This window comes from Colossoma macropomum, unplaced genomic scaffold, assembly GCF_904425465.1.
Source record: "Colossoma macropomum unplaced genomic scaffold, Colossoma_macropomum, whole genome shotgun sequence".
NCBI lineage: Eukaryota > Metazoa > Chordata > Actinopteri > Characiformes > Serrasalmidae > Colossoma > Colossoma macropomum.
This window is the reverse complement of record NW_023494792.1, coordinates 29,225,187-29,250,343: the sequence shown is the minus strand read 5'-3', so window position 1 is coordinate 29,250,343 and position 25,157 is coordinate 29,225,187. Positions and strand designations below refer to the sequence as shown.

Sequence of the window (25,157 nt, the reverse complement as noted above, 5' to 3'; positions counted from 1 at the left end):
GTGTTACACTAACCATCACATATTTACATTACAGTCACAATGATTTCAAGCATGAACTGCTTAAAGGGGAATTCCACTGACTTTTCAGAAATTCTACTTAATTAAATTGTTGAGATGTAAACAGAGTCATTCAGAGCGGATTGATGTGAAATGGTTCGTTATAGAGAAACATACTGATTCTGACTGATTTCTTTACAGTGGTGGTGATAGGAACCAGAGGTCATGATGTCTACAATGCAAATGTAGCGATTTTATTTACTATTCAAAACCACCAGCACTTGCCTTCTGAGGTCTTACATGTAATGTTGGTGGTAAAATAGCGGTAAATCTGAAAAAATACATTTTTCTTTGGGGCCTATTTTGCCTTATGTGCTGCTCTGCCATTCATGTGTTTTAATAGCAAGGTTTTAAGCCATAAGGTTATTTCAAAACTATCATAAAACAATGTCTTAGGCTTCAGGCAGTGCATTCATAACCCTTTCATGGAATACTTTTCTGTGAGGGAGCTTCAAGGGGCATTAAACTCTTCAGACGTCTGGTTAACAACTCTGACTCTGAATGACTTTTTTATTTGTTTACATCCGATTGTCAAGAGACATACAGAATATTCTGACTAATCGGTGGAATTCCTTTATATTCCTTTCATGTATTTTTCTCTAATCATATGAAAGAGCCCAATTCACTGATTCAAGAAGGAAGCTTTCTTTTTCCGAGGCAGAATTTTGCATCACAAGGCAATCACTGACACGAATACCAATCAGACGGAAATTGGGCCGCTCTGACTGGCTGGCTTCGACTGCACAAGTCATTAACTTACTGATGACTAATGAGAAGAGAAAAGAGAAAAGCGTCTTTTTAACATTAAGAGAACAACAACAACCTTTAACATGGGCTGAATAGCCTTCACAAGGCTGTTAATGTATAAAATCAAGATCTAGCTTGAATTTCTGCATAATGCAATTGTTGATGAAAACAAAGTCATTCAGAGTGGTTTGATGTAGAAAGTGAAATATACAGACACATACATAGAAACCAGTGATCACAAAGAGTTTTTATATATACTGTTGGTAATTGTAGAAAAGTAGTAAATCGGGGGGGGATAACTTTTCTTTTGGGACTAGTTTGCCTTATAACACCCTGCGTGTACCTCTTTATCATGAATGTGTTTTAAAATGATGCTTTAAGGCCAAAACTGTATCGTACAAAGCATTGTAAAACAATGTATCAGACATCAGGGAATGTATTCAAAATAATTTCATGTAGTGTTTTTCTGTGAGGAAGCTGGTCTGTGAGACGTCTGGTTCCATCACCACCACTGTAAACAATTCAGATTTTGTAACTTCGAAAAAAGTGAGCATTTCACATCAAACCACTCTGAATGACTTTGTTTACATCTTAACAATTAAGTTTAAGTTATTGAGTTTAACTGCTGGTGCCAGGCCGCACCTATCAAAAAAACACATCATGAGTTTCTGCCTTGAAATCATGCCATTTGTAAATGTTCATATCAGAAGCAGGAATCTGGGTCTAACAGTATCAAGAACTAACTTGGGGTGTAGCTTGCAGTAATCTTCCAAGAAATAGGAGAATATTCCAGCGTGCCGTCAAGGAGACAGCTGAGATCAACCACTGACAACACACTGAGGCTTCATACGCTGCAGGCAATGAAAACAGCAACAGCTAATCCTTAATCCCTCATGCCCACTCACCACTGCCACGTTACGCCTGATTATTACAATACAGTGCTGAACAACAACATGCAGGGAAAGAACCCGGAGGAAAGCACACACACACACTGACACACACATGCCAGAAAGGATAAGGCCTGTGCTCAGCAGGGAATGACAGTCAGCACTCCGAGTCCCATATGTGTACTCATCTATTTATTTGCACCTGTGTAATTTGGTGAAAACCCCCAAACACATACCTCGAGTGTGATAGAAGGGTGTGTGCTGGGTGGTCAATGTGTCAATGTAGCATCATTATCATAATACTTTACATCACAATAAGCTGTTTTGAGTATACCATTGATATTATCAGTACTTTAAAAAGCACTGAATAACTGAATGACTGCACATATCACAAAAAGTGTATGTAAAACTAGCATCTAAACAACAACAACAGATCCAGAACCAAAACGAATTTAACCAATGAATGAAATTTTGTTCATCCATTACCAAGATTGTTATTACATAATTTTTTTCTGTCTGTTTTTAAAATATAGACATTCAAATTTGTAATAAACAGCAAGGTATTGTTGGTAAAGCTTTAAAGAGAACTGGCATACCCCGCCCTTCAGTCAATTCTGTTTATACGCAGCACACTCCTAAGTGAGTAAAGCAAATAATTATGAAGTCCTCTCACCCAGCATACCATCTTTTTCAAATTCTTCCTTCTGGGAGGCAATATAAAACTTCAAAACTAAGAGAATCTGTTTCAGGAATAGCTTTTTTCCTAAGGTTACTAAAGCTCTTGTGAGTAGAGTGTATCATTATAGTCTGCTTGTAAGATTTCCAGCCTTTGTAAGAATGCATTGATGAAATTATTGTGCAATTTCCCACAGTGTCTCCTATCCTAAGATATTGTATATCATACTGTATACTGTTTACTGTATGTATGTGTTGCATTACATGTATGTTTATGTGTATTGTGCGACAAAATGTAACATTTGAAATGTTTTCAAACGTTACAAAGTTTTATTTTTGCCATATTAGGCACATTTGGAGGTTCTGTGTAGGGCTGGCAAAACCTATACAGTTAGATCTGTTAATTAGTTTATCAAGAATTATCCATAACGGCTATGGCCAACAGCTTTTTTGTCTTTCCTTTTCATACTCCAATCCAGCGAACCATGGTGTGAGTGAATGTCACACTGGAAAATGCCATCAGAACCAGTATTTTGCACTGCTGTGAGTTTCCCTAAAACACAACCAATGTTACCCAATGTTCTTCTACACGTTAAATGCAATTACACGTCTCCAAATCTTACATATTGTAGCTGCAGTTTTAGTTTAATGTTAAGTCACTCAAAGATCTTTTCAAGCCACTGCTTCAGCTCTGGGCATTATAACAAGCAAACCAACTACAGAAGCAAAGAAAAGCTTGTATGTAAAAGACACATTCGTTTTCATGTTTACATGTTTGAAACTTGTATTTTTGTCTGTAAAACTCAGTGTGAAAATGCCTCAGGACTTTATCATGACTGGAAGCTTTCCTAGATAAACATGTAAATATAAAATGCTTGTGGTTTTAAACAAAAAAGTGGATGTTTACTAATAATTTTGCCCCTTATTTATCAATTTTACAAAATTGCTCATTGCCCTAGTTGTGTGCGCACACCCTTTGGATGTCTGACTGTGTGTGTCCAGTGCTGGCGTTCTGCCCTTCCCCAAAACAACCCCACTTTTATACAATGCCAGAGGCAAACAAACAAAAAACAAACATTCAAAACTTGCTGATGTCTCCGCAACTTTAATTCAAACACACTGTGTTTGATGTCACAGTATGACCTGTAAAACAGGCACAGGTCATCATAGGTTATCTAACTGCATTCAGAGTAATTCGTCAGTTGGAGAGTTTCCCCCATCTTCTTATTTAGACTGACCAATCACAAGTCAGAGTGTTATAGCCAAAAAGAAGCATCATGAGCCAGACTAAATCTGCTGCACCACAAACACACACACACACATACAACAATCTCTGAGTCCTGAGTCGTCTTCTGAAGGCTGTGTTTATACTGGATGAGACAGCAGTGAGTAAGTGAGTGTGTGGGACTGTGTGAAAGCCATGCTGGCACTGCTCCGTGGTTTGAATAGGAAATGCCCTGGTACTCTTGGATTGGTTAGACAACCCCATAAACACAGTTTTATACTGCAATATGTTAAGAAAGGGATGTGCTATTAATACAAATTTATGCCGCTGCCATTGCAGTACACCAGCTATTCGTCGATATGGGAAACATTCAGCCAATCAGAGTAAGCATACATCAGCTAGGTGGACAAAGTCGGAATCAGAAGTGACCAGGTACAGTTGTATGTATGATATCTGTCTTGCTGCACAGACTAGGCCTGTGAAATGGTGTGCTATATATCATCGCCCCCTGGCCATCGGCAATTGACGACAGTATTGTGGGGGGCATGTGGTTTCAGGCAAGCAATTAACCTATAAATAAACCTGCTATTAACCTACAGACAGAGCGTTTCAGCTAGGGTTGCCACCTCAGCCTGCAAAATTGACACTCGATAAGTGGCTTAATTTTTTGGTAAATATGGTGGACGTGTAGCTGTGCTCACAAAGCAGTGAAGATACAGCGTTCAGCTATACAACCTCCTCAGTTATCAGTCTGCAGAGCTGCCTGGTACCTCCAACAGGGCACCTTTGCCAAAACAGCTGTCCCCACGTTGAGGGTAATCTAAACCAGTCAGGCTGAATCAGCCATTCTTTGTTTACAAATGGTTTGCTTGGATAAAGTTCATAAGAAATGATAACATATGAAAATGCTTAGATTCCAGAAATGGAATTATTTTTTTCCTGGACAGACTCCAGGAATCCAGGATGATCCGGGGAAATCCGGGACAGGTCGCAACACTACTCCTAGCTGAGATTTGATCTATCTATGGCAGATTTGCACTTTAACAGCCTATTAATTTCTTGTTAAAATAATAAAATGGCCAAAGCGTACCGTGTTAAGTCGTTCTTGTGGTGTGCAGTTGTTTTTAGACTCTGATACATGATATTTTCTTTGTTTACAGACAACTCTCACGGAACCACAACATCAGTCAGTTAAATGAAAATGAAATGAACCTTTTAGCCAACTGTGTCTGAACACATCGGAATTAGACATCCGCATTTAACCCATCCGTGCAGTGAAACACCACATACACACTAGTGAACACACACACTAGGAGGCAGTGAGCACTCTTGCTCGGAGCAGTGGGCAGCCCTATCCACGCCGCCCGGGGAGCAGTTGGGGGTTAGGTGCCTTGCTCAAGGGCACTTCAAACATGTACTGTCAGCTGAGGGAATCGAACCGGCGACAAGGCTGGTCCCCTAACCTCTAGCCCATGACTGCTCAGAACTATTATGTGCATGTTTCGTGAGGAAGGATGCTTCGTGTGTGGAAATAGTGCGGCTTTATATGTTTAGCACGCATGACCACAGTAAGAAAAAAGCCTGCTTAGATCGTTCTGTAGCCAGGCAACATATTAGCACTAATATAGGACACGGACCACACATGAAAAGAAAATACAGATTACTAAGGACAGGCTTTGCTTTGAGCATCTTAAAGTTGTGAACAATGCATATTCTGACATTTTAATTGACCAACTTTATAGTCATTGTGGTGCAATCTATCCGTGATATTATCTATGATATTATCTATCCCAATATTATCAAAGCAATAAGCCACGAGAGGCCGTGCATCACTGCGATTTTATCACAGGAGGGGTGTTTTAAGCATGACGTGAAGCAGAGTGCCTAAAACTCCCTTCCCTGTGATAAAATTGCAGTAACGCAAAGACTCAAGTGGCTTATTGCTTTTATAAAATGGCGGCCAACATAAAATATGATAAAATACATGACTTTTCAGAAAATTATTTAAGTTGTTAATAATAATAATCGACATAAACACGTATTCCGCCAAGAAATGTAGTTCCTTTAGAGTGTGGTATCGCAACCATGGACAGCTGAATGAGGAGAATGTTCGGTCGAATCTGAATCTCAAATGGCTCCCTGCTCACTTCATAGTGCACTACGTAGGAATTTAAATACTGGATCCTGCTCCCCAGCTGTGCTAAATACAGGTAAGCAATAGTCATTTGGGACTCAGCCACATCCACACTTGATAAATGATGCACTATTTGACTGTAGAGGCTAGAATTTCTTTCATAGCTAGCACACTAAGGGAGTACAGAGCCATTTGGGATTCAGCCTCAACAACTTCTGACTGAAACACGAACATTTGAAGCGCATAATCTATTCAGGTAACATTTTTTACAGTTTTTGTGAATTTTATACGGCCGTTTTACAGTAAATCATACGTACGCAGTTTAATTCAAGTCTGTGATTCTAATGACGGAGTTGTTTAGCATGTTTGCTATCTTGTAGCCTGTTAGCTAGCTGACCAGCCTAGTTCTAGTTAATAACATAAGTCACCCCTCAGTTTAAACAAAAACGAAGTAGGGTTCCTACTTCATCAATATACTCGGTGGTCCATGTGAGAAGCATGAGAGTCAAAGATTATTCTAGAGTAGAGTCTTACCAGAAGAGTAGAGGCTGATACTGCAACAAAGAGGGACAAACTCTTTCATAATACCCTGGATTTATGAGGAAACGTTGGATAACCGGGTGGACTTTTGGACATAACATGAATACAAAGATGCAGCAGAAAAGGTATAAACAAATATATAAGTGTCGAATGTACAGAATATTTACAACAATATGGCTGATATTGTATGGACTCATTCAAGTCTTGGATGTATCCAGTGTTTTCAGACGACCGGAAAATATACTGTCCAGTGGCATCCAAGGGCACACACAGTTCTGAAGCCGTGAGGGATGAGTGTGTGGGCTGTGTTCTCTCACAGTCCTGTGTCTGTTTCTCCATTTCTGCACGACATCAGCACAAGAGAGCCTTCACTGCTAACTTTGCTTCATTTGATCTGGGAACTTAATGAGGTGTCAGTATTGTCACTGGGCAGTTTCTCTGTTTGAATGAAAAGCTGGGATGAAAAAGGTTACAACGCAAAACAGCATAAAAAAGAAGCTTCACTACGTTAACCAGCTGACTAAACATTACGTGTCCTGCCTCTGTAACTAAAAACGTTCATAACTTTAATGTACATTAATGTAGCAACGGTTTTATTCGAAGTGATTTTGGAGCATTGCTATTAGTAAATTCATTATGAAATTAATTAATAAGTCAATAAATAAATGATAGTTACAAGGTTTTGATATGACAGGGTCATTATGATCATTTATAAATACAGTATATAAATTAATCTATGGAATATTTACAGTACTAGACATAATAAACAACAAAACAAGTGTTTTATTGTTTTTTGTAGGCATATATATACAAGACATACAATAATACACAATTATTATTTATTTGATGAATTTAACATACTGGAGAACTATATATATAGTATCCACAGTGGAACTTAACTTGCACAGTCCACATTTATATATGTATGTATATATATATATATACATGGACTGTGCAAGTTAAGTTCCACTGTGTTCCAATAAGTTAAACTCAATAAGTAAATAAAACTGTGCACTAAATTTGCAGAGGATGTGTAAACTTATTTTATACTTCAACCAACAAAACATGTAATTACATTAGATTACTGACAACAAAATAATTTTTACTTGTTGTACACCTAGTCAGAAACACAAAACTTAAATGATAATCATAATGTTCATATTCTCAAATCATAAAGGTAATATACATTTTATGGAACATCAGATTTTATAAACATATCGTGCAGCCCTATACAGTGTTTAGCTCCACAACTGTCATTTTAAAGGTGCTCTATAAACAAAACTTGCTACCTTAATAAGCTTCATGTGCAGTCAAAAAGAAGTCACGTTGCATACAATACGCAGGCCTGCTACAGCGGCTGGAATCCCCCTTAAGCTCCCCTCTTGCAGGAGATTATCATCGAATCATTTTTCCTCAGCGCTCATCTCTGCAACAGGCCCTGGCCCAGAATTCCTTCCTGCTCTGAGGGACAGTAACAGTGAAGGAGCATGAGGCCTGGCATCTGCCCCAAACCAGCACACTCTGCCTGTGGCAGCCTGGCCTGCTCACGCCTGCATCAACTCAAGAACAGTGCTGAGGAAATGGCTACAGGCAGCATGAGCTGCGGCCACCAGATAAACACGCTGTTCATGAGTCACACAGTCTGATGCACAGTCCAGTTTACAATCATCTGACCGAAAATATAGCCATTGTCACTGTGGTCAACTACTGTTTTCAGAAAGACTTTCAAATTCAATTCCAACATAATCCCTGCATTAATATATGCAACTGAGCTGTGTAATTTACATCTGAATGCGGCTATACAGTGAGGCTGAGTTAAAAATATACTGTACTGAACTGTGTTAATCTGTGTTAATCGTATTTGGTTAATTTTGGATTTTTTGTACACAAGCATGTTTAGAGCCAGAGTCTATTGGGGGGCAGAAAGCACCTGTCTTTTTTGGGGGTTTTTTTGGCCAATACGGCCAGTGTTTTTCTAGTTTGAGACTTGAACACTGGACACAGTGTGCAAGACTGTCAGATAGCTGTGGTCATGTTGTCAGGTAAACAGCACACCAATGCTTGGTCACTCATCTACAGGCAATTCACAATTCCAGTGTTATTTGGATAAATTTCCCCACTCAAAACATGTTGTGACAATATTGTTGATAATGTAGACTATGGTAAAAATCGCAGCCCTCATGATTTGAAAATTGCTCTCTTTGAAACTGTAATTTCGATATAACACTATCAGATATAAAACTACCTTTAAGCCCTATATATTAGGTCCACATATTATCTTTGTATGTATGTATGTCAGTAGTCATAGTACTAGTAGTTACAGTATTAGTAGTCATAATAATAGGGGTAGGAAGGTACTGGTGGGTAAGACAGACATGCAGTACAGCAGATATCTGTGGGCACACATTTGTGTTTGCAGAAGGACAAGTATTATGCATGTAAATGGGGCACTAAACAAACACAAACCAGCAGCATCCATGTACCAACATACAATACAATGCTGGAGAACCTACAGTCTTACGCAGTTTGTACAAACCTTGTCAAATTGCATGCTTTGTTGATGTTCTTAGTGAAAAAATGAACAAAGCTTGACCAGAGGTGCCCATATTTTTGCGCTGTACTCCAGTGTAGTACTATTAAGAGTTACGCTCCACTGAAGGTTTGGTTTGGTTGGTTTTCTCGAAAGGATCATCAATGAGCTTTATGCTGCCTTTACATGTTGGCATGGAACTTCCATGCCTCACAGCCACATGTGACTGACAGCAGCCTACAGCCTTGGAAAACCTGCCATTTTGACAGCATCACTGGTAAAAATGGAGGATTGACAGAGTAGAGCTTTAGTAGTGTCCATCCTGCATTTAAGATGAAAGTCAGATGCTAAGTACTCCTTTATTTTTTGTTGTATAACACTGGGTATGTCTGCACTTCAACAATGAGACATTTGGCATCCATGGCTCCCAAAAAAATCAACATCTGGTTTATTCCACTGCCATGCTTGACAGCAAAAGATGGGAAAATTGAATTCTTAAGAGAACAATCTACTGACCACTGATGGTAGAATTTTCCTTCACTGTTCCACTAAAAACAATGAAACATCCAGTTTGCCATCAATCATCTATCATTGTAATGTAAACGCAGCATCATACCTGGTGTTGAAAGGTTCCAAAAATAGCATCTATCCAGGTATCTGCCTAATGATGGCTCTTTAGACTACATAGCAACCATTCAGGAGGCAAAATATTTCTCAAATTTAAATAACTGAATCCAGAAGCTGTCAGCAGAGGGCAATTTAGCTAAGTATGACTGTGGAAATAGTTCAACTATGGGGAAATGTAGCTAAACCACTTAGTTTCTTTGAACTCAGAGTGCTGTCAGAGGGGGCTCCATCAGGGCTGCAGTTCTGCAAATATTTTCCTTCTTTCACTAATTTTGATGTTATCCATAAAAGTTCATGAACGGATATCTGGTGAACCGCAGAGCAGGATAAACAGAAAAAGGACTTGACTTGGCTGAAAATAATGTAGGGCTTTAGGCTTGCCTTTTAGATGACAGCGCTGGTTTGGACTGGGCAGTATGACACTGTCATTATTATTGTTATCATGATAATTTATGTCAAAATATGTCACAATATGCTTTTCTGATCATACCCTAGATATTGTCAGTACTTAACAACACTTCCCAACTGTATGTTTGATTACAAAGAGAGCATTATTTATGCTGTGAGTGGATTCAGTGCAGCACAGGATGTACAATGTCGAATATAAATTAATGTATTCATTGTTAATTTTTTAAACATGGCACTTCTTTGTCTTATATATATTGTGACATGTCATATATTGTGAAAACTCAAAGTATCATGATAGCACATTTTTGCTATATTGCCCACCTCTCACACTAGTGTTACCCAAAATATAGCAGCACACAGAGTAATGCTTTATCATTCTAAAACAGCAGTAGGTTTGCAGATGAGTAATGGACGCTGTTTCTTCAGATGAGCTAATGAACTAGCACAGCTAGCACAGTATTGGTTGCTGATGAGGACTGTTTGTCTACAACAGTCTTCCACACAACAAAGTTATTGTTTTCTCACTGTGCCACAATGTGACAACATGTTAGTTTATCGGGGAAATACTGTATATTTTCATAGTTTCTGGACCTAGCTAAATCAGCTAAAGTAGCTTGCCTAGTTAGTGATAACACCACGCCAGATCACTGGCTGTGCTATCTCTGCATTTTCAGTCACAACCTTAACAACACGGCCATGGCAACGCCTCACCTTCAAGCACTCATGTTTCAGAGAAGCAAAGTATAACATACTCATATTTGAGCAAAACTGCTGTGATTTCAGTACTCAAACACTGCCACCCCAAACAGTTAACCAAGTACTCAAGCACCCGTGCACATCCCTGTTTCTAACACTCTGAATTGAACTCATGAAGGCCTTGCTAGTTACTTGATGAGCTGAATCAGGTGTTTAATAAGGAGTCTTTAGTGCTGTGGCCTGGAAGGAACCCAGCCTGGCACCCCTATTTTAAACACAGTTAAGTCACAGGTAATCACGGGTGATAAAAAATGAAATGTGATATGAATTGTTTTGTACTCATAGCTCACTGAACCAAGCAGAGAAAACTGTCCGAACTGCAGATTCTCAACTTTTGCAATTATGCAATTAAGCACAAATAATTACACTGTAAGTCAAGTGTTTCGCAAAACGACAATAATACATCAAGACTTCTAAGGGTTAACTCAGCTACTCTCCGTCACTATTAAATTGCAGTCAGTTAGTCTTATTTCTACTACTGCTCAGTCCTAAACTGATCAAACACTAAGTTAACGGGCCTCTGGGAGAGAACACATGGGAAAGAACACACGGGTAAAATGTGTTCTTTCACTGTCTCTCTACAATAACACCTCCACTCCTCTAAAGACTCAAGGTCAAGAGATGAGACCAGCACTTCCCCGTCCACTCAGTATCCACAGCAACACACTCGTCTAACAAACCCAACACACTCTCACACACGCAAACACAGCCGAGAACGGCAAACAAAAGACACGCAGACCCATCCGTCATTTTAATGTAAATGTGCCAAGGGGACGGACACTACACAGAGACCCACTCGAGAGCTCTTTGCCGTCCTTGGGAACAGACCAGGGAGAACTATTCTTTACTTAACCACCGAGTGTCTTCAGGGCAAAGGAGCGCTCTTGATTAAATGTCTCTTTTCAGACCATCGTTTGGCATCCTAGAGTGTGGGGTCATAGAGGCAACACTACTGCATTCCATGAGAATACACCATTATCCCTCAGCCTTTCTTCAGCAACTTAAGTATTATTTACCAGCATACATTTGTTCTCAAGCCAAAATGGGTTTTGCCTTGCACAGCATAATAGAGAAGCTTAACTCTAGGTAGGGTATCACTTCTTCTCAGCAAACAAAGATATATCCAGTAATCCTAATTTTAGAGTTAAAGATGGGCAATGCTGGAAAAATATAATACCACAATATAGAATATATATCGAAATATTTTGGTTTTCTGAGGTTTTATAAGTAGGAAAGGAAAAATAAACAAGCAAAATGTGTCATGTTTAAAAATGATATTTTCTGACCCCCGACTAGAAAAAAAAACAAAGAAAACAGCCAATTAAAATGGGAATAAAACGGGAAAAACAGTTTGTTATTTGGGATTCCAAATATTTTTTTAAATTTCTGTGTAAGTGGTTGAGAAAAAAACAAAGTCATTTAGAGTGGTTTGATGTGAAATGCATCATTGTAGAGAAACTTACCAACTCTGATTTCTTTACAGTGGCGGTGATAGGAACCAGGGGTCACAATGTCTACAACACAAATACACAACATATATATTCTATTTATTAACCAAAACAACCAGTGAACCTACATGTGGCTTCTGAGTTTGATGTAATGATGATGGTAAAACAGTATTTCAGAAAAGACTGGACAACACCCTTCATGTACCTCTCCTCTACAAATGGATTAAAAAAATATATGCTTTCAATAAAAACTCTCAGAACTATTGGAAGCTAGTGTTTCAGCCATCAAGCAGCACATTCATATTCATTTCATGTAATAACTTTCCATGAACATTAAACTCCTCAGACGTCTGGATCCTATCACCACCACTTTCACATAAAGCCTTTTTGAATGACTGTTTACCTCTTATTGATTTAATTAGCTGACATTTTTTTAAAAATCAGTGGAATTCCTCTTTAAATCTATAACAGTGACCATAAAATTTGCTGAAAAGGCAAATACAAAACGGACATTAAAGATTTCACTTATATTTTTCATGTTAGCTGGCTGGCTGCTTGCTAACAGTACTCTTTCTCACTTATCCACTTAACTTATTGAACTACTCGAGGCAGCACTTCTTAAACCAACAACCAAGTCCAACAACCAGCTCCTGCGGAAACGAGACTATTCCCCACCCTCGCGTCTGCATTGTGTCAGGGATTCAGTCACTGGCTTTAGCGTGGCAACTCTATCCAAATAAATGAGCTCAACTCCTTTCACCCAACTGCGGCTTTCCGCAGCTAGAGGGGGGTCACCCATTCCAGCAGCGTCCGCAGAATGGTAGCGCCTTCTTTCTCTCCCGGGCTTTGGGAAGTTGCTGAGCATCAGCAGGCTCCCGGTTTGGCCGCTTCGGAGCTGCATTGTTGCAGAGGGGTGTTTACGATTTAGTCACACTGAAAGTGCGAGTGGAAAACAGGGCCTGGAGCCCTGAGCCATAGTGCCAGTCTGAGAATTAAACAGCTTTTTGTATCAAGACAAAACTGCTAACCTATCAATACTAGAAACCTATCTGATGACAACTATCATATCCAGTCCAGATAAACTTTTGGTCATCAAAATACTAAGATATTTGATCAGCGAATAAACCTGCCCATCAAAGTTTGGCTTTTAACAACATTTTAAAACAAATGAGCATGTTTTCTTTGTTGATTTGCAATAATTTAAAATATTAAAGACCAAGCAGGTTTATTTTGGGAAAAACTGTATTACAGATGTAAATATTTATTATTAGTACTACCTTAATAATGTCAAACTCCACACATTTATTTTCTTGTTGTGATGTCAGCACTCATCAGCATTTCAGCTGTTTAAATCACCTTCGGGCTAAAAGGGCTTCCAATATGTTCTTTTAACTATGGCATGAAGAAAGATGACTGTCAAATCATTATTTAGGCAAAACCTGCTCTTCATACCAAGGAAGACATGAAACCATTGCCTAAAGTATAGTCACCCAAAGTATTAGCAAATAGTGGTTTTGAATTAACAACATTTTGCAGGTTTTTCATAAATGAAAATGAACACTAAAAATCAAACCTTACTCTGAATATTTCAAACTTTTGATGGGCACTGTAGACGTCACATATGAGCAAAATTGATGATCAGCGTTTGGTGGATGCCAGGAGAACACGGCCTGCTTGAAAACATATTGCCCACTGTAAAGTATGGTGGAGGAGGAATAATGGTCTGTGGTTATTTTTCATACTTTGGGCCTCTTTGTTCTAGTGAAGGGAATGTTAATGCTACAGCATACAGAGACACTTTAGATGTGTGCTTACAACATTGTGATAACAGTTCGGGCTCCATAAAGAAACATTTGGTGTGGAAGGACTACTCAGAGCCCTGACTTCAACACCATCCAATACCTTTGTGATGAACTGCAAGGCCAACTGTGAACCAGGCCCTATCTCCCAACATCAGTTCCCAACTTCACTAAAGCTCTTGTGTCTAAATCCAAACAAATCCTCACAGCACTGTTCCAACATCTAGCGTAAAGCTTTCCTAGAAGAGTGGAGGCTGTTACTGCAGCAAAGTGGAGAGCAATTTCATATTATAATCCACAGTGTTGAAAGATCAACAAACGCTACAAGTACATGTGAAAATGGCAGAGCTTTTATGAAGTAGACTTTCCTACGCTACTTCCACTGAGCTAGTTTATGTGATTGAAAAAAAGAAAGAAAAATATCTGGCTAACGCCTCCAAAAACACTTTTATGGACCCATTAGGCACGTGGAAAGTAGTCAAAGTAGTGACAAAAGCTCCTTGTCCGTAACTAGTGTTCAATTCTCTGATTAAGGTGAAAGCCAATTATTTCCCCTACGTGGCTGTGAAGAGGCACCAGCCTCTGCTGCCAGGAAATGAGCACAGAGAACAGTACAGCAAGACAAATGGACATTCCAAAGAACGTCTCTCCTTCACTACATGAACTAAGACCAGGATATCAAAGTCCACTCATGTTTATTGAATTAAACTGTTCTCCAGCAATATTATGTCCTGTAATCTGTAAAGAAGCTTTGCGTAACATTGTTTCTCTATATTGCAGGGTTCTTCTTCAAGTGCATGGCCAAGTGGATGGAGTAATTCTGGTTTAACCCAACTCAGGCCTGACAAGTTTCAAGCAGAATTCCATAGGTTTTTCATATTTTGCATAAATTAATCATTGAGATGTAAACAAAGTAATTCAGAAACGGTGCGACTAGTTTTTCCTTACGGTGGTGGTGACAGAAACACAAATATAGCCGTTTTATTTGCTACCCTACATGGCCAGTGAACCTGTCTTCTGAGTTTTATATAAAATGTTGATAAAGGTAAAATAGTGATAAATCTAAAATAAACAAATTTATTTAGGGGACTATTTTGCCCTACAATGCCCTGTATGTACCATTCCAGCATAAATGGATTTAAATAAATACATTTTCAAAACTTTGTCTCAAAATTATTGTAAAACAGTGTCTCAGGCATCAGGCAGTGTATAAGCTTCCTCTGCGGGAGCTTATAAAGGCATTAAACTCTTCAGACTGTCTGGTTCCTATCACCACCACTGTGAACAATTCTGACTCTGTAAGTTTCTCTAGGATAGACCATTTCCACATCAAACCACTATACTTGATTTTGTTCATATCTCAAAGATGTATTTGAATTCAAAAAAAAAAACTGGTTGATTTCCAGTTTAACCCAATGTTAGTGTACCAACCCACTGATCAGGCTTTGTAAACCTTCCAAATCAGCCAGTCAAAAGTGACAGCTTGAAAACAGTTAAATAAAGCTGCTCGCTGAAAGACTGAATAATTTACTTGTTTTTAAATCAGTGGGTACAAGAATTTGATCTTTTAACTTGAGTTGAAAATTTAACTTAAGTGAACAGAAGACACGCTAGAAGACACTAGAAGACGCTAGAAGACACTAGCGTTCAGTCCAAGAACATCCAGAACAAAACAACGTACAGCTCTGCAGATGGATACAAGCAATACTTTGATGCTGTTGCTTTCTTTAGCACAGACAACACATCATACGTTTGATTTCTTATGCTCAGCTTTGGTTGCAGTGCTGCACTTGCTGTGCACAAAGGGAATAATGTGCTCCTGGCATCGGGCCTTGAACATAAGTGAGCATACAAATGTGATCCTATCAGTGCACTGGAGAAAGTCAGAGCTTCACAACTGCTTGCACTAAATGCAGCTGAAGTGGAGTTGAAGTGGAGTTGAAGTGAAGCTTGTGCTGCTGGATATGAACAGCAGAAATAGTGCATATGAACCAAAATGCCCACAAGCACTGAGTAACTCCTGGGGTGCATTAATATTTCAAAGGAAAAACCGGGATGACCAAAAATGATGCATGTTTACCGAAAGTTGCCACATCCAAAGTCTGACATCATCTCCCAAACCTTGCTCCAAAAACCATCTGTGACCCTGTGGGATAGAACATCATCTTTTATTCATCATCTTTTTATAAGCACTCATAAAAGAAATCTCATAGATCTATTGATTAACCAAAATAACTTTTTTTTTTCCATGGTGTGCTCTTTGTATCAAAATCAATACAGACATTCCCATCCTCTAAATGGAAAAGCACTATAAGCTTAGGGAGAGATCTCTTTTCATGGAACGCCTCGCACATAGCAATCCAATGCAACTTATTTGTATTCAGCAGGAACAGACTGCAGATGAGAAAGCCATCAATAAACAGATAAGGGTGTCAGGTCGGAGCCATGATGGTGTCAATCATGCGCACCCATCAATATGAAGAGGCAACATCTTGATTCTTGGATCGAATACAATGTCCTTCTTAGCATGGTTTATGGTCTGATCAGCTAATTGACTGTGTGATATATATGTTCTGTGCTACATAGATCTGATGAATCACACTGAATGTTAAAGGTGGTCCACTTGTATCTATAGTACTGTGCCAAAGTCAGAGACCACCTTTTATTTATTGAATTTCCAGTCAAATGGCCAACAGGTACAAGTTGTTCATTTTTCAGCGTCAGAAAAAATGAAAACACATATTGAAGAGAAAATTACACAGAAGCCGTAACAACTGAATAATAAATAAAATAATAGTAATTTCAATTGCAAGACTTGCTTTCAGTTTTTCAAATAAATTTGCAGGGATATATTTCCACACCTTCAAAGTTCAGTCTTAGAAGTTGGTTGCAATTTTTGTTTCTCACAATCCATGTAAACCCAAACACACTCAGTGATGAGGTCTAGACTAGGTGGTCAGTCCATTGTTCTGAGAACAACCGCAGCTTCTGTGTTTTATTTGCAAAATTTTCTTTTTGCCCATTTTCTTTTCTCAGTAACAGCTTCCTGACAGCTCCTTTCAAGAATGAAGCAAGAGTCAAAAATAACTCGTTGACTGAAAATAACTGTATGATCTGCAGTGACTCTTCTCTCTAAGGGAACAAGTGGACACAAAGCATGGCAGCAAAATATCCCCACAGCATATGTCTCACAACACACACGTCCTGTATTCTCAGTCACCTGAGGAACAGCTGCTCTTCTGTGTTTTCTTGAATACACGTCACTGAATGTGCACTTTCACTCCATCTCCAGTCCTATTTACTGATCCCATTAGATCTAAATACAATGTCACTTTAGTCACTGTTCCTACTGAAATCCTGCCATCTGTACCCTAATAATGAACCCTCTGTAAAAGAATACTCTGTCTTTTTCTCTTGTTATCTTTATCCAAAATCAAGCTCAGCTGGGCCTGTTCAGCATTTTATACACACCACAGAGCATCGTAGGAGGTTAATCACTTAATTGTTTTATGCAGTACTATTGTCTGGAAGTATCTGCACTTGTTATATTTCTCCACTCATGTATTCTGTTTTTTCCTTTAATTTATCACATTCTGCATGAATTATACACTTCAATTCTGCGTTATTTATTATTTCAGTGTTGGAAGTGAGTTTTACCTACTCATACTAGGTTCAAGAGGGCCTGTTCCAGAACACAACCTGCCTCCAGATCCAGAAGAGAAAGTATTGTGAATGAGGACCAGCATGTTCAAAAAAGTGTTTTTAAACATGTGAGTTTAGGGTATTAATTCTTCAGCATTTATTCATGAGTTACTTTTGATAAGGACTCTTATTGTGATGGTGGGGCCTAGCCGCCTGGGGGAATCTGTGTGTAGAGCAGGAAGAACAAGTCAAGAGACGATGGCTGAGAGAATAAGGCGTAGCTTAAGCTTTCTTTAATTGTTGCTTTTTAGGGCATTTTGCTTTTGTATGGCATTGCTGTGGCCAAAACAGCTGGATAATAAAGCATTACAACTTGTGCTAAAACTGTGTTTGGCTATATATATATTATATATATGCAGTTGATCGGCAATGGAAACCCCTTTTCATGAAGTTCCTGACGCACAGTTTTTGTGCTCATGTTGCTTGCAGAGGCAGTGTGGAACTCTGTAGGGGGTGATACAACAAAGGATGGGCAATTTTTACATGCTATGCCCTTAAGCACTCAACAGCCCCACTCTATGAAACTGTGTGTGTGTGTGTGTGTGTGTGTGTGTGTGTGTGTGTGTGTACAGCAGCAGTTCCTTTCTGCCATTTGTACATATGACTGAAACTGAACTGCTGCAGAATTTAAGGTGGAATACGAATTTCAAATAAGAAGCCAATACGTATGTGTGTCCCTATACACTTGTGCCTCTGACCATCAGACACTGCAGAAAATTGGAAAATACTGCAGCCGTTCAGTACGAGCTGGTCCATGGCTTGTTTCATGCACGCACCCAGGACCAGGTCACCCATCTGATGCAGCTGACCAAACTAGGAGGTTTCTCAGGTGTTACGAGAGGAATCGCTGCAATTGCTCTGGTGTCCATGTTAGGCTAGCGCCAACCCCAAAAAAATCAACCATGCCTTTATGTCCACTGACTCAAAAATTAAGTGGACTCCTTCAGATGAAACAGACTAAACAGGAGCAAGTGACTGAGGGTCAGCACTTTCATCTATGAACCAGCAACTCAGCTAAAGAGGCTAACATTAGCATGGTTAGCACTGCTTGTACGTCGTGTTATCTGAGCTTATTTTTGGCATACATTTACAACAGAACTCCTACGTGAGGAAGAATTTCACCTGGTATACTAGATGAACCCGCATATCGCCTGCTACTGGCCAGAGAGTGAAAGTACAAGGCAGACGTTTCTAATGAAGTGGATAGTGAATGTATCTCAATGTAAGGCTCTATGGTGCCACTTTAAAAGACGAAAGAGAAAACAGTAATGCAGAGCTTATATTCATGTCCTTCCCAATCTCAGTCAAAGCTGAGGTGACTCATTTGTTAACTAAGACTGCAGAGAGCTCTCTGCTGACCCATAATTGCCAAAGAGCTTCATACACAGAGATGACGAAGCAAAAGATGCCAGCTGAACACCAGACTCTGTAGCTTTGAATTAGTTCAGTATTCCCTGCAAAACCGAACTGCAAACAGATGTTTCCCTCATGATTTATTACCATCAAAGGAATAACCTGCAGATTACAGTAACCATGCACTAGTGAACTAAATAAAGAGTACATTATTTCTATTGTGTGGGAAGCAGCCTTTTTCCTCTTTAGATCAATCCCCAGAGCAAATATCAGTGCTGCAATTGTTTCTGTTAAATCTATGAAAGTTAATAAAATCTGATTTAAAGCATCTGATTTTTGCAGCTTTGGAAAAGGATCACATCACATTTAGGTAAAAAACATGGATTTGTGCTTCTCCTAGCCTGTAATGTTAACCTAATAAAGTGGCTGGAGGGTTTAAATTAGTTAGTTTTGTGCATTTTTAGCAGTTTTTGAGGTCCTGTGTTCTCGCATACAGTTGTATGCAAACGTTGGGTGCTCCTGGTCAAATTATGTTAATTTTCTAAATGAAAATAAGTGAAAACATCCTCCACAGAGAACACACTTCTGCACACTGTAATGCACAATTACTGTTAATTTGCTGAATTTCCAATATGTTCAACTCAGCAAATAAATAGAAACTATGCAGAAAAGTGCCATATTTAAGCGTGTTCTCTGTAGAGGATGTGTTAACTTATTTTCACTTAGAAAATCAACAAAACATGTCATTTTATCAGGAGTGATCAAACGTTTGCGTATGACTGTATATGTAGAAGTTATAGTACGGTCAGATAACAGCAGTCCTCACATTTTGTCTTCCCTATTTATTTTTATTTTTCCTTTTTAAACATAGAAATCTCCCCTAAGGTGTCTACTCACATGGTTATGCATGAGTGTTAATGTTATAGTTACAGTATCCCTGGTCTTTTCAGTCTCATCCTCTGTCCTGTCTCCATTTTTATATTCATCATTGATTACATCTGTGTCTACTTACCCACCTGTGTATTTATAGTCTTCCTTCTACTCGCCATGTAGGATCACTGTTGTTTGTACTTGTTCTTATGTTTCCTGGTTATATGTTTTTTTTGCCTGACCTTTTATTATTTTAATGATACCACTGTGCTCTGTGTTTCTGTTTGCTCATTTATTCCTGTTGTTAACCAAGACTTCAATAAAACAGGGTTGCAAGTGCATCCAGCTGTCACACTGCTTGCTGTGTTGTTAGAGACACTGTTACAGGTATTCGACACACACACACACACACACACACACACACACACACACACACACACACACATTTGCTGAAATTTGCTAAATTTATCATTTTTGGGAAAAAAAATAAAACATAAAAGGTGGCCTGTATAAAAGTTATGGCACTTTTTTATTTTATTTTTTATGTTTTTCAAATACATACAACTCAGCAAATAAAATTTGCAAAAAATGTCATATTTATGTTTGTTCCCAGTAGAGGCTGTGTTGACTTATCACAAAAACAACAAAACATGTACATCAGCGATTTAGTGTTGACTTCTCAAACGAATAGAGTTGATTCTTTCTTCTAGTCAGGAGGTTAAAAATGCATGAATCAATCTGTCATCATCAAAACATCACAATATGCAGTCTTCATAAATACGCTGCACTTATAATAGCCTTGCTTAATGCATTTATCACAAGTGATTGTAAAGATCTGATGCATCAGGCTAAATTTTATATACGCCAAAAATCAACAAGACCATTGAGAGAAAACACGACTTTACTGTATAGGCTGTGAGTGATTTTAAAGTGCGCTGTAAACTAGAGCCCTAATGATTTACCAGTAGGACAAAAAAAATTAACTGCCCACAGTTTTATCAGTGTCAGCAAAAATAACATGAATGATTCCTGATTAGGACAAAGGCTTAACTAGTTGTGCCACTGGGTACCCCAATGTGAGTCTCCCTTATTTACTTGTCTTACAGCCAGAACTGAAGAATCTGAAGTAAAATATCAAGCATGTAATATGCATATAAGCCAAACCTTTAGCATGAGCATAACATATTGTAACACAAATACATTTTAACACCCTTTTTATGAAGACAACTGATGAAAATGAGGAAAAGCAGAGCACAAAAAAACCCAAATTCCTAGTAACTCCACCCTGAGTATCACTTGAGTTTCTGCTGTTTGATTTTAAAAACAATTGAGAACTCCTAATCAAATCAGTCAGTAAATCACTGTTTACCTAAACTGATAAAGTATAAAAATTAAATCTAAATCTAAATATAAAATCATTTCATATTATCCCTTAAAATTAGTATCAGCCACAAAATCTTCATATCGGGCTCCACTTGTTTAGGCTTTAAACTCTTTTACTTTGACAGCTCCACTATATTTCCACAATATGCTCCTCTCTGCCGTTCTTTTCCAACATTACCAACTTGTGCTATGGAATAGCCTTGACATGTAAAACACTTCCAGTCATCTTTTAACAGCATCAACATCATTAACCCAGTTTTAGTGCCAGTTTGAATCATCGCTTCTTTCCTCGTGTCCTTCACTGATTTTTTTAATACATTAAAGTCGATGTGATTGAGATCAGAAGCTCTCCTCCAGATCAGTGAAGCAATCATGAAAAGAGACAATATAGGAGAGTGATGACGAGCGCTTTGACATTTGAAATATATTAGTACATATAGCACACAGGCTAATGAGTTATTGTAAGCCCTACTGGGATTTCTGAAATGTATTATCTAACGGCAAACACAAAGACTTGTCTTAAACCAACAGACAAAATGATTGAGGAACATGATTTCATTCACACACACTCACATGCGCGCACACACACACAGACAACCCACGTGCTGCTTCATGGCCCCGCATATATTAGCGTGCTCCCAAGGGACATGCGCATTAATTTCACATTAGCAGAAACACGACCAGCAGCCTCCACCACAGCCACTGCTTTGGCTTTTGATGGCTGAATGACAAAGGCAGGAGAAGGAAGACTACAAGAGAGTCGAATTTTAAGAATAAGACTTTTTCTGTGTGGCCTGTCAGAAACAGCTGAAGACAGAGGAGTGACAGTAAGAATACATCACAACGCTTTCAAGACATTTTCTTAAAACAACATGATATGGAATATTTAATTTTTCTGAGGTTTGTTAAGGTGGATCATGACAAAAAAAGAATCAGGAGTATATTATATGCCTTGTAACAATAGCAGAACCTAAGGTAGCGCTATAGAAAACTCTTTTTTTTTTGGAAACATATCATCGCTGCCGGAACAAAACTCCTACTCTCATTTCTGATGTTCTTATTTTTTAACTAAATATGATAAAGTTGCTGTTTAAAACAAAAAAGATTTCATGATAAATGGAGCAGAAGAAATACCTTAAAATGAAACCTTTATTAACTTTATCTTCCATTTAAAGTTAAACTCATCTAGATCACTGTACTGATGCCGGCACACTTCCGTCGAATCGTTTGCTTTCTTTTTTTATACATCATTTTTATGCATCAAATCATCCAACAAAACAGTGATGTAATATATTGTTAGAATGCTTGCTGCAAAGCATTTTATGATCTGTTCTATGATTCACAGCAATAATGACTGTCTCATTGCAAACATAAGCACCAAAAGAACACATGCCAGCAAATCTGTGGGTCCTTACATTCAAAGCCTTGCCACTCTCCACAGAGACATTATAATCCAAAACGTCGTCTTGATAACATGGCAAGAGTCAGAGATCAGTTTAGAGATCTATGAATCAGGCGGAAATAAACTCCGCCATTCCAGCCTCTGTTACTCTTTGTCAGTAATTCACACATTTATTCTTACAGTTGGGAAATAAACTTGGGAGTGTTACCTTTCAAATAAGATGAAGATCATGACTGTAGGTGGGAACAGTGCTCATTCTACTACAAACAACTACTGTAAAGCTTCCATTTAGGAGATTTAGGAGAGGTTTTGTTCTGACAGCAGCGACAGGTTTTCTGTCATAGAGAAGAACCATTTAACCATGTACCATTCACAACATAAGACCATTCATGGATTAAAATGTGGTCATATATATATATATATATACATCATTGTCAGTGCTGAAAAAACACTGGACAACTGCACTACTTCATTACAAAGAGGACATCATTAGTCATGTTGAACTTCTTCAAAGTATGTGAAAGGTTAAATAAAAATCATTGTATTCAGTTTTTGCATTCTGTCTGTGTTAAAATATTGTGATACATATCATGTATCGTGAAAATGTCTAAGTCTTGGAATATAATATTTGTTCCACATCACCCACCCCTGCTTTAAAGAGAGTGCATCAAAATAATGTCTCACAAACTGTGCTGCACTACATCCAATTAAACAGGACTAATTCTGCTCTTTTTGTAATCAAACAGGCAGTTGGTCAGTGTTGTTTAATACTGATGATATTCAAGATTTACTCAGAAAAGCTTATTGAGACATTAAAAAATGATCACAACAACAATAAGTATCTGCATATTACCCACTAGGCACAATACCACTTTTTCTTTTTATGATATTGATACTGAAACTGACATTTAAAAATTCCTAAGCTTTAAATGACCTATTTTATTTGATCAAAAAGACCAAATTGCTCAAACATTCTACTGTCTTACAGGAAAAAATACATCCAACATGACTTCTACAAAACTACTAAAAAAATCAATTCAACTCTTCCCAAAACAGACTATACAGGACATAGAAACCGTAATTCTACTATAATTCATAAATAGCTTCCCATTATTGTTATTAATGTTAGGCTACATGCAGCAACTGTTCACAGTTACATAACAATAGCAAAAGGCCTATTATGTCCCTTTACATTATGTTGCTCTCCAAGCAATGCTGTGATATTTCAGGCTACAACTGTTACAGAACCAGGCTAGATTCATCTGTTTTTATCTTCCAATATCTGATCCAGCTTCTTCTGCTGGTATCTGTTCCCTTTCTAGATCTGCTGATCCTCTCTCGCACTCTCGCAAAGCACACACATATACATACAGAGATACAGAAAGAGACAGACAGAGAGAAAGAAAGAGAGAGATGGAGAGCAAACACAGAAAATACTCTTGCTGGCCCTCTCCCACCTCACCAAAGCTGACCTGAGGCGTTGCCATGGAGACGGGGCAAATGCCGGCATGGGGGTGATGCTGGCAGATTCAAAAGAGCGCATCTATTATTGAGAGACTGAAAGGACAAAACCTGAAACTGCTACATCATCCTACAGCACAGAGAGAGAGGCAGCCGCAGAAAACAACCGTGAGGACATTCACCTCACACATCCAAATACCGGCTGCTGCAACCAGACAGAGAAACGAAGCTCACTCATAGAAAACACATTATAGATATCAGGACTCAACAGAGCTTCACGACACAGCCAGGTTCATTCTAAATATAACAAGTTTGAAATGTAAGAGAGACTGCAAGCAGGGATGCAGCGGTATGGGCATTGTAGGCTAATGCTGATATCTGATATTTTTATGCAAACAAAACAATAAATATTCATTAAATGTAGACTGTGAGAAGCACAGACAAAGGCAGTAAAATGAATATAATAAAGATATTTCAGCACATATATCCAGCACTGTCCAAACATTCTGCTTTTCAGCGGTACCATAAATACATGATCAAATCGAATCAAAATAGTCATCAGATCTTAACATCTGTTCGATGCCGGTATTTGGTTTTAGGCAAACATCTGCCGATAGTGACATGAATTCAACATCATCATGCATCCCTTACAGTAAGACTATATCATCACTGTTGTATATTCAAAAGGGTAACTTCACAGGAGAAGGACAAAAATATTCTTGGCTTCTAATGGAAATTCATGTAGTGTAAGTAATTTTGGACCATTTCTGTTGGTCCCTTCATCGTGAATTTCTAGCACAACGCAAATGGTAACTTTCAAATTATGTAAAAAGGTAAAAACAATAAGAAAAATGGAGGTACAATGTTTCTGCTGAACAGCAACAACAGTCCATATCATTCATAAGAATTTTTTTTGGCCTCTCCTCCCAAGGCACCATTTGGAAATTTCACCTTCATAGAACTTCATAGGTCTGTCCTGTTAGACATAGTACAATGTACACTGTCAGGACTTCCACAGCAAACTGATGCTTTTTTTAAATCAGAGAACCCAGAAAAACTGACACCAAGTATATAATATAATGTATCATAGCAGCAACATACAGAGTTTGCTCCTCACAGAAATGTAAAACGAGCCACAAAGAGAAGGACAAAA

General features: G+C 38.4%; 1 protein-coding gene across 5 annotated transcripts in view; it reads right to left on the bottom strand.

Annotated features, from left to right (window-relative positions):
- Positions 1-25,157, bottom strand: part of nrcama (neuronal cell adhesion molecule a) — a 98,830-nt gene that overhangs the window by 44,075 nt on the left and 29,598 nt on the right. The gene's annotated exons all lie outside the window — the stretch shown is intronic.